Source organism: Lepidochelys olivacea (genome assembly GCF_965140295.1).
Source record: "Lepidochelys olivacea isolate rLepOli2 genome assembly, chromosome: 2".
Taxonomy (NCBI): domain Eukaryota; kingdom Metazoa; phylum Chordata; order Testudines; family Cheloniidae; genus Lepidochelys; species Lepidochelys olivacea.
Window position 1 is genome coordinate 148,800,549 of NC_140412.1, and position 12,052 is coordinate 148,812,600.

The following is a 12,052-nucleotide window of genomic DNA, read 5'->3' on the forward strand; positions in this document are numbered from 1 at the left end:
ATCAAGGATCTACAACCTATCCTGAAGGACGACCCATCACTCTCACAGATCTTGGGAGACAGGCCAGTCCTTGCTTGCAGACAGCCCCACAACCTGAAGCAAATACTCACCAGCAACCACACACCACACAACAGAACCACTAACCCGGGAATCTATCCTTGCAACAAAGCCCGTTGCCAACTGTGTCCACATATTTATTCAGAGAACAGCATCATAGGGCCTAATCACATCAGCCACACTATCAGAGGCTCGTTCACCTGCATATCTACCAATGTGATATATGCCATCATGTGCCAGCAATGCCCCTCTGCCATTACATTGGCCAAACTGGACAGTCTCTACGTAAAAGAATAAATGGACACAAATCAGACATCAAGAATTATAACGTTCAAAAACCAGTCAGAGAACACTTCAATCTCTCTGGTCACTCGATTACAGACCTAAAAGTGGCAATTCTTCAACAAAAAACCTTCAAAAACGGACTCCAATGAGAGACTGCTGAAACGGAATTAATTTGCAAACTGGATACAATTAACTTAGGCTTGAATAAAGACTGGGAGTGGATGCGTCATTACACAAAGTAAAACTATTTCCCCATGTTTATTCCCCTTCCCCCTCTGTTCCTCAGACATCCTTGTCAACTGCTGGAAATGGCCCACCTTGATCATCACTACAAAAGGTTTTTTCCCCCCGCTCTTCTGCTGGTAAAAGCTCACCTTACCTGATCACTCTCGTTACAGTGTGTATGGTAACACCCATTGTTTCATGTTTCTGTGTATATAAATCTCCCCACTGTATTTTCCACTGAATGCATCCGATGAAGTGAGCTGTAGCTCACGAAAGCTTATGCTCAAATAAATTTGTTAGTCTCTAAGGTGCCACAAGTCCTCCTTTTCTTTTTGCGGATACAGACTAACACGGCTGCTACTCTGTGACCCCTGCTATGGTTATCTCCACTGTCAAGCAGTCCTTGAATTCTCAACAACAGAAGTTGCTGAGCACACCAGCATCATCAGAGTTCTGCTCATTGTTGGCATGAGCTGCTCTTTTCCTGGGGACAGCCGTAGAAACCCCTCTGTCCCTACCTGGGTCGCTTGTTCCTGGTGCCCCTTTGGTTTTGGGTGCCTGGAACTCTGGTCTGCTTCTCAGTGGACATTTTTGGCTAGTATGCCCTGGCCTTTCACAAGTGTAACAAATGTACCTTCCCTTGTTGTTCTGCAGCAGGGATCTTCACGATCCCGGTGCCCTTGGATATTTTGGTGTACTAGTGGAGATTTTTTCTTTCATCACCTTGGTCATCAATTTCAGCATCTCCCCTGTTGGACTGTCAGTTTCTGCACAGCTTCATTTAAATTTTCCAGTGTAAACTGTGTTTGTGGCAAGGGCCTTTTCCCCAATAACTACATTCACTAGGCCCACATTTTGTGTATGGGGGTTGGGCATAGCCAACTCTTCCACCTGAACTTCCTCTCCTTCAGACCACACAATGGCAGTTTGCATGAGTTCATGGAACTTCTTACTGGGCTCTTCTTTAAACTTTGTCTTCATTTCATGGCAGAGGGAGTCATCCCAAAGCCATAGCATTAATTACTCTTTTAGGACCATATCTGCATTTGCCACTCATAGAGGGTTTCGCTGCTCCACTTTATTTATTCTCTCCTAGGGGGCAATATGTGTTGCCCGGATAGTTTCACCAGACTACTGTTTTCTTTTAAAGAACTCCTTTAGTCGTGTTCCTTGTCTCCAAACACTTCTAAGAGTTCAGATATCTTTTCCAAACCTTTCTTGTCCGCCATTGCCATAAACTTTACTGTGTCATTGGCCTGGCCGTTGAGATGCTCCTCTAAGAAGTGCATGTGATCTTCTTTAGGTACTCTTTGCATGCACATAGCTGCATTCACAGACTTGATCCTCTCCTCTACTGTAAGGTCTCCTGGCCTAGTTGGGAAATAACTGAACTCGGTGACCTTCTGCTCCTGTGGGACATTAATAGTAGGGTTTTTCTTAGTTTCCACTGTCTGTTGGTCTATTACAGCCTTAGCCAGTGATAAGGCTTCTCTCTCTGCAGTTCCAGCTTGTCATAACTCCTCAGCCTGGTCTGATAATTTGTGCTGAAGCTCAGCAAACTGGGCCTGTTGTTCTTCAATTCCAGCCACCGTAGGGTTCTCGATCAGACCTGGACAGTGCTATCAGAATGGGGTGAATGCTATGGATAGGATCCTGTTTGTGATGCCAATTATGTAAGCAGGGGAATGGTCCCACAATCGTGTGGAATTTTCCTGGCTTCTCTAACATCCTAGTGGAATCAGATGGCAAAAGTATCTGAGTTCCTGCCCCAATTCCCTTTTCCTGGATGCCTGCCTCATCTCAAGGACTCCTCTTCCACTCTCCTATGTGACAGAGTCCTCATTGTCCCAATAAGGCTAGGCCCAGGATTCCTGGGCTGCTTAACCACCAGCCTCTTTGTGGGTCACTCAAGACAGAGTCTAGGATGTCCCCGTTCTGGTGTACTTTCTCCTCACTGGCTACTTCCCTGACCTAGTGATCACTACAGTGAATTTAAACCACATGCAATTTATTAGACAGCAGTAGTAAAAAATAAGGGATACAGGTTAAAGGATCCAGGCATGGTGAACACCATAAACAATAGTCTCTGGAACTCAAGAAAATTCACAGCCTATTCCTTACATGTCCCAGGCCTCCTTCCCAGGACCTGCATTTGCTGCCTTGATACCATGGGTAAGACACCTGCTCTGGTGGTGGCTACATGCCCTCGGGGTCCAGATGGTGAGACCCTTCTCAGTATTGGTTCTCCTGTCAGGTTTGCACTCCTGCCCCCAAAAGTCCAGCCTTCATGACCCTCTTGTCTGGCAATATCTTCCTGTGTTGGGCCCTCTCTGCCCAGGGTCCCCACCTTGCTCTCCCCAGCCGCTCACTGTGCTCAGCTCCAGTATTACTTGTGGCATGGCTAGCCTTCCGCTATCCTGGTTCTGGCCCTGCAGCTCCCCACTGTAGTTCAGTCCTGGCTCCCCATCAGTGTGGCCGGTCTCTGCTGCTCTGGCTCTGGGCTGCTGCTCTGCCTCCAGCTCAGATCTGCCTCTGGGCTGCAGCATTCTCCCGGGTTCTGCCTTACTCTGTCCTGGCAACTCCAGCTCTCACAGAGAATGGGCCGTGGGCTCTCAACTCCCCCATTGGTCTGCCCACCCTGTCAATCTGGCTGAGTTGGAGGACTCTTCCCATTGGCCCTGGGGACTGTCAGTCTCAGGATCTTGACTCTTCAGCCCTTCCCCTTTCTCTGTTTTTGGTTGGAGAGAGTCAACCAAAGTTTCAGTAAGGGGCCAACAGCTTACTTACCTTCACTGTTAAATGTGTGCCTTATTACCAATTTGAATGCTTCCAGCCTTTGGATCTTTTTATGCCTTTGTCTGTTAGATTAAAGAATTCTTGACTATCTGAAATCTCTTAGTCATGTAGATACTCGTAGAGTGTGATCAAATCACCTCTTAACTTTATCTTGGATAAACTAAATAGATTGGGCTTTAGTCTATCATTGTAAGGCTTATTTTCCAATCTTTGAATCATTTCCAGGCCTTGAATCACTTTTTTCTGAACGCTTTCCAATTTTTCAACATCCTTTTTGAAGTGTGGACACCAGAACTGGACACAGTATTCTAGTAATGCTCACACTAATGCTCTCTATATAGATAATACCATCTTCTTACTCCTACTTGATATTCCCCCTTTTATAGAGTACTTACAAGAATCATGTAAATTTCAAGCTCCCTTCCATGTTTCCTTTGAGGGTTTACACCAGTAAAGTATTTTGATTGCTGTATAGGGATTTAATTTTACAAATTATTTAACATTTATATAGTTTCTTATTGTTGTGACCATTGCAGTTAATATCAAAAACTTAAAGTAAAAAAGCAAAAGAAAACCAAACACTTTGTTGTGTTTTTCTTTAATTTGGCTTCACACTGAAAATTCAATTTACGGCAAGAGAGTCACAAGGAAAATGTCCCATTGAGCAAAATGAGTTATTCCCTAATGCACATTAACACTCATAAGAAGCTTCTGGAATCATTCATAAATACTGACATCAATTCTCTTTTAATAAATCAGCATACCACTCAAAGCATGGTTTAAACTTACGTAATTACATTACTGCTTGGCTCAATTCAGTTTATAGCACTTCATAGTCAATATCAAAGAAGACATATTTTCAATTCACTTGACAATTAACAAGAAAAAAATATTTGCTCAAGTTGAGGTATTTCCTTTATGAAATTACTTACTGAACATCACTGGTATTAGGAGGTACTGCTAGACCCAGACTGTTTAAAAATTGAGACAATATACAAAACACAAAACCAGTTTTTTAAATATGTTGTTTTCCATGCATTTTAATAAAAACTATAGAATCATTTTTTTAGCACTGAAACTATACCTCATTTAGAAAAGGGTTAACATCTAGTCAAAGTACCTCCACTATCCGAACAATACATTTGATTACTTTCCTTTCCTTTTTCAAAAAATTATGAAATATAATTCAGTTCAAAGATAATGGTCTATGTACATATATACCATAGAAACTTGCTAGTAGGGACATCTACAGTAGAAAAAACCATCAATATTATGATGCTTCTATTCATTATAACTATATATTGTTTTATGTATTATATTCAAAGGATACAAGTTAAACTTGTTGCCAGAGTGTCTTTATTTAAATAGAGGGTTTGATCCAGCAGCACTGAAGTTTATGAGAGTTTTATGCCACTGACTTCAACTAGAGGTGGAATGGGCCACTAATACCTAATAAGTGGCTTCTTACAAAACTGGCTTTCTTCAGTAAGAACATAGGAACTGCCATACTGGCACAGGTCACTGGCCCAATTAGAATTATTCTGTTTATGGCAGTAGTCTGTACTGGAAGCAGGAGTAGCAAAAAATTAAAAATAAAAATAAATTAAAGACTAAGTTTTCTATCCCAATTTAAATCCTCTATTTAAAAAAAATAATAATGTAATATGTCACAATACATCATAACTCTATGTTGATCCTAGTTTAATGGTAATTCAAGAGATTTTAAAACATTAAATATTTTTTTCTGAAATATTTGCAACTTGCTTGACCACTCAACTTTTATTCTTCCAAAAAAAGATAAACCAGTATCAATGATCAAACTAGAAGTCTTTCTTAGACACCTGGAGGGACATTAGGAATTACAAAAAGGTCAGAAAATGGTCCCACTGAGCAGAATGTTGCAACACTGAAATTAAATATATATATAATACAAAGTTAGTAGATAGCCTTGGTCCTCAGAACATAAACTCTTCTTCTTTAAAAAGATTACTACATTGTTTAGTTGTAATTTTAATACCCCTAAAAAGTTATTACAGAAAGCAGTAAAATTATAATGTAAACAAATCACTAGACAAATTACTACGCAGACAAGCAGCTACAGTAGCTTAGCTTTTTTGTCTACTTAAATATATATGGTTGCTAATAGACTCAAGTGTAACTTCTTTAAGGAATTTTATTCTACCTCTTTTTTTTAAAACAGTTTCAGTTTTTGATTATTTAAAAACTGATTTTCTGATTAGAAAAGTAGTCACAACACTGACTTGCTTAAACCTTCCCTCCAAAATATAAGAACTATCTAGTTTACAATAAAAGACAATATATGACAAAAATATATACTGACAGCATACAAGATCTTTACAGTTTATTTCTTCAGTATTTGAAATACAAAATTATTTTCATGCTAGTGACAAAAAAACATGTATTTGGGATTTCCCATATAAACTCAAAGACTTAGAAATTCCTTAGAAGTCAAATGAATTCCATTTTCAGTACCATGGTAACATGAAAAATCTTACAGCTTCACCTTTCTCCAGCATCTGCGAGAACAAACTATTCACTACATTGTCAAATGATAGCGTAATGGGCACTCACCACCTAGGGTGATAATATAAAAAAATACCCACCAGTAACTATTACAAAACATACACAACTCAGATTTTGTAGGGCATGTGTTTTTCTAAAAAGTCCCAACTTCTCAAAACATACAAAAGCTCTTTATATGCAAGTTGTAGACTTGGAGTCATTTCAGGTGGGTGGTAAGTGGGCATTTTCCTTCAGAAAAACCAACTTGTCTTAACTGATCCCTTTGTTATTTTGTTTGTTTCTTATGCTACATTTTTCTTTGAAAATAATGTATCAGAATAACACTTCATATGTTTCTATCTATAGAGGATAAGAGTAACTTAAAGGTCTCCAATCAAATAAACTGAAAACTTACTAGAATGGAACTAACTGTATGTCTTTGATGTGGTTTGCAAAGGAGAGCCATTCTAATATCTGATATCTTGTCCTGCATAGAAACCAGGGATTTCTTACAGGCTCTTGTGACTCACTCACTCCACTGAACACATATGCAAGGCTTGAATGTGTGTGTGTGGGGGGGGGCACTCTATAGACACAATTAGCCATTTGCCTAGGGCCCTGCCTCCCAAAGTCCTGTGATGGCATCAGAGCCTCAGCTTTCATTTCAAAAGTTTCTGACCCTCATGGTTGTGAAGAAAAGTTTGTAAATATGACCTGAGTATAACAGTTGCAGCGATGTCTCAGCCTGAACAGTGCCAACAAGATCCAGAGTGGAAGTAGCCTGGGCCCCACATTAGCACGCTAGCAGGCCAGGTCACCACTACTCTGGGACCAGGCCAGGCTGCTCAGTGGGGAGGCATAGATGTTGTATTGAGCTCTGTGGGACTGGTTCTGTCTTCATGTCTTCAGAAGTCCAACCAAGCCATCCTCTGGCTTTTTGGCTCTGTAGGTCAAGATTGGAGTGAAGAAAAGTGCTGGTACTCTCAAATGCCACCCATTCCTGGCATCCCACTGGAATGTCGCTCACAGTACATTGTGCAAATCTTGAATAATATGGTTGTCCCTCTCCTTTCTTATATTCTTTCACCAGCAGTAAAACAGCTCACTTCTAAATCATCATCACTGGGCTTGTGACTTAAAAGCTCAGAGAATTGGTGAGGTGTTTAAGATTCTCAGCAGACATCACTGCACTCAGTTTGCGTTTCAGAGTTTTACATGACACCATAATAGTTTCAGATTTATTTTTCCCAAAAATTTTAATTTTAAATTGAGATTTTGGAGAGCCAGATGGTAGTCTTAAGATGACTGGGTAGCCTGGCCCAATTCAATCCCTGCATATGTGAAACCTAATCTTCAGCCTTGGAGAGAACACTGGGGACATGCTAAACATATTGGTCTCCTAGTCCAACCACCACCTCACCCAGACAAAGATAATGGCCACCTCTTCAGGGTAATGAAAGCTGGCTGATATTCCAAAACTTCTGAATCCTTTCAGTTTTCATAAGTTCCTAGAAGAGCACATTATCCATCCATGAGGCCAACATACTGATGACGTTGTAACCACAGATGACCACTGACATCAATGGCTTGACCACAATTATCAATGGCTTGGCCCCAAACAACATGCCTTTCCTTGCACTGATCTCAGAGATCCTCATGGCTCATCAGTGAGGATGTTAGATGAAGCATGGAGGCAGATTCAGCTCCAGGAGTGTAAAAATCTGATCTGAACCCATCTGCTGACAGCACAATGGGCTTAGTACAGGATTATGCCACTTCACTAAAGGAAATGAGAGTCCCTGTCTCCTGCCATAACAGCTTCAAAAATCAGTCAGCAAAATTATTTTGCATAATGAACTTGCAAGTCAACCTGGCTTACATAAATCAAACCTCAGACCAAAATATTGATTACTGCAAAGAGCTCTCATGCCATTCCACAGAAAATTCAATTTAAGATGAACTTTCTGAGACAGAAAACTTAGATTAGAAAGCAACCACCACCCTGCCACCCAAGTCTGGTCCCACTGCATATGATTAAAGAAGGCCTAAAAAATGTTGAGCTCCCATCTGCAAAACAAGGAACACTCCTGTCCCCCTGACTGGTGAAAGCCAAACAGAATTCAATTCAATGCCATTGAAATTATTCACATCACCTTTACAGAAAGCAAACCTTCCAGCCTTCCTGAAAAATGCAATAGTCTGCTTGACCCTCACCAATACTTGATACAGGAAATTTCTCATGGACACAAGCCTTGATAGTGCTAATGGATTATCTTTTCATGGCTATAATAGAGATCCAGTCTCAGTGCTCATACTGTTAAATCTCTGAATCTTTTGACACAATTGATGACAAGGTGCTTTTGATCTATTTGCGTGATATGGCTAGAGTACATACATCAACACTACAAGGGCTCTAGTCATTCCTCCCACTAGGTTCCAGAGGGTCATACCTCTTTAAGAACATTTCCATGTGGCATCCCAGAGAGGTCTAATCTGTCTCCTTCTTTTCAATATACACATCAGGCTACTTGAAGAAATGATTAGACATCTCAGATTATGCTCTCAATGACCTCCAGCTGTATAATTCCTTTTAAACAGACACAGAAAGTTGCCCTCACAAGATGTCACAATGCCTGAAAGAGACTGGCAAAGAGCAGCTGCCTCAAACTGGACAGAGGCAAGACTGGAGTAAGTCTGCCTCAAAACAGAAAACATTTAGAAGAATTAGTTCTGTCCTCATTGTGCTGTCCTCATTGTGATGTCTACCCTTCATTTGGCAATAAACCAAACCATGGGGCCTTGCTGGACTCATCAACCAAGTGTGGTACTGGTTAGAAATGCTTACCTTCACTTTCAACTTGCTAGGAGCTTATCCTTCTTCCTTTCTGAGGAAGGAAAGCCACATGGAAAAACCAGATGTGGCTATAAAGATACATGATCAAGATTTTTAGAAACAGCTCAAGTTAGTTTCCTAAATTCATAGTTAGGCACCTAAAATAGGTGGTCTGAGAGATAAAAGTGCTCAGTCCAGTGGGACCTGCAATTTTGAAAATCAGACCATGTATCTGTGTCTAAATATGGATTTAGAACCACAACTTTAGACTCTAGTTTTCAAAAATCTTGGTTCATGTGTTTATCACCTCCAAACTGAATACTAAAAGAACGAGGAGTACTTGTGGCACCTTAGAGACAAATTTATTTGAGCATAAGCTTTCGTGGGCTAAAGCCCACTTCATCAGATGCATGCACTGGAAAATACAGTAGGAAGATATATATATATCTTCGAGACTAATCGATAGGGTTGGTATGGCAATCCACATTTTTTATGTTCTCTGTAAATATATATATCTTCCTACTGTATTTTCCACTGCGTGCACCTGATGAAGTGGGCTTTAGCCCACGAAAGCTTATGCTCAAATAAATTTGTTAATCTCTAAGGTGCCACAAGTACTCCTTGTTCTTTTTGCTGGTACTGACTAACTTGGCTACCACTCTGAAAGCTGAATACTGAAACACATTATACCTGACTGTGATTCTCAAAACAGTCAAATGAGACTCAGGCACCTAAATACCTTTAAAAATCTGGGTCCTAGAGCAAATCATCCCTGAACTCTGCATCCTACATTAGCTCAACCATAATTTCTGATTAAATTAAAAGCCTGGGTCCTCATCTTCAAAGCCATGAATGGAGCAGGACCCTAGTACATCAGTAGCTGCCTTTCCATCCACAACCTGCCAAGACAGCTGTGGTTCTCTAGGCTGATGCAACTAACAAAATACAGGCAAAGTACATGGAAGCTGGAAGTACCATGATGTCAGCTGAAAGGGTTTTTTTTTAATGGAATGGGCAACCTGAGAAGATTAAAGATAGTCAAAGTCTTGACCTATTATAGAGCATGCTGAAGACCCAACTATATGTTAAAGCTTCCATACCATAACTGATGTTTACAAAAAATAAACTTTTGTTAAAAAAACCTAGCTTCACAGCACTTTAGATATTAGTCTAATGTGCTCTATAGAAAATGATAATACAGATAGGTAGATAAGGAGAGCTGCACAGTAATTGCTATGTTCAATATTGCTTTTGAGGTCTTAAGCATTCTTTTCAGTACATTAGTCACATTTGAGCTGAATCTAATATGTATTGTATGTTCTTATAGTCACTACAGATTAGAAGAAAAAGAAAATCAAGTGATCAGTAAGTCTCTTGGGACAGAAAATTAAAAATTCTTTTTTATTTCCATGGCGTGGGGCAAAAATAGTGTTTTAATTATAGAAATATTTAGTATTTTGGTGTAATAAAATTACAGTACTTAACATAAACAACAAGGAGTCCTTGCGCCACCTTAGAGAGTAACAAATTTATTTGGGCATAAGCTTTCGTAGGCTAAAACCCACTTCATCAGATGCATGGAGTAAAAAATACAGTAAGCAGTATAAATATTACAGCACATGAAAAGATGGGAAATTAGTGCTGTACTTAATATATGATAGCATAATTTGTGAAAATCCTTTTAATGATGAGATTACCAAAGGTGATCCAGTACAGATTCTGCCTTAACCGAATATAGAGATCACTTGACTTTCTTGATCAAGGCAACCTCTACATTTATTGTTTGTAATATTTACTAGAACTACTTCAAGAAAACATTAAAATGCCACCATTTTTTCTTCAGAAGCATATCTACTACATGCTTCTATGAAGTGAACAATGTGAAAACTTATTTATGTGTAATTTCGACCAACTCTGGGGATGAATCAGTTTACAAATGTGATAAGCACTAAATATGAACTGAGATCTTGCTCTACTACTACAAGCAAAACCATTAGTTTTATTTACTTCTCTTGGTAGTTATTTTGCCTCCTGAGAGGAAGCAAATCAGTTCCCTATCACCCAGTTGTTTCCCCATAGGAATAATTTTGTGGCTCATGAATAGAGAATTTTATAATGGAATTAGTAAACATGGCAGTGACAGAAGACTGTACTCCCTTTGAGCATAGAGAAACAAAATTCTGACTAATGATTATAACATACATTGGAAATTCTATGGTATGAGAGAATTTCTGATTTAGTTTACAAACTGATCTTTCAAAAAGGCATGCTCAGGAATTTCTTGCAACTTTATAAAATTTGGAAGAATAAACATTTGCTGTGGCCAATATAGTCTATTACAAGTACATAATGTAACAAGATCTACATGTGGGGTAGAACTGCTTGCAGTGAAAGATATGGTTGGTTTCCTCCATACCTTACATGGCATATCTTACATGGCATACGCGCTCTCTCTAAATGTGGTGGAGGGGACAGAAGGGGGATGCACACTGTGCCCCAACCAATGCCATGGGGAATTTACCAGAAAGTTAATGCAGCCCCTAGTTGTGGCTTCCAAAGGTATTATGTGAGAATACCACATATAACTTTGGTTACTTTACGTGCATAATTATTCAGTTAGTAAAGTGATGAGCACAAAAGAGTGAGAGGAGAAAGATAAAGAGGAAGGCCAAAAAGGGGAATGATTGGGATCCATTCCTATGTAGAATGATAGGTCTGCTGAAGTCCTCGCTCCCCATAGCATTTTAACTTAAAAAAAAAATCTAAGGAAATTGTCAGACAAAATCTTAACCTGAAGTTCCGATTGAACAGACCAATAAAGTTACCATTTTAAAAAAAGCCCTAAACTTTGGAATCCTTGGAAAGATCCCAAGTTAAGATTCCATTAAAAAAAAAAATCAGTGGAAGGTATAGAAATACCTCTTTAAAGTCATCCGTCCAATAACTTTAACCAAACCATCCTCATCAAAACAAAGGGAAATTTAGATACAAAATTATTTCCATGAGCAGATAGGTAATCAGTGACTCCAACAATAAAGAACATTTCTTACTAGATTACTCCACTTTTAATCTTGCAGGACCACATTATATCAACCTTACAATGAGTAGTAGTTTGCTCTGTATGTAATCCCATTGATATTAGTGGGATTGCATGTGGAGTGAAGAATTAGTCAACATAATTAGGGGTGATAGAATCTGGTCCCCACTGATTACATAAAGTACTATTCAAAGATAAACGGGATCTGTTTACATCACTGACTTCAGGACAACATAAACTATAAATATAGTCCACTGTTCCCTGAAGTTAATATGTAAGCCATTATGTGTGATTAG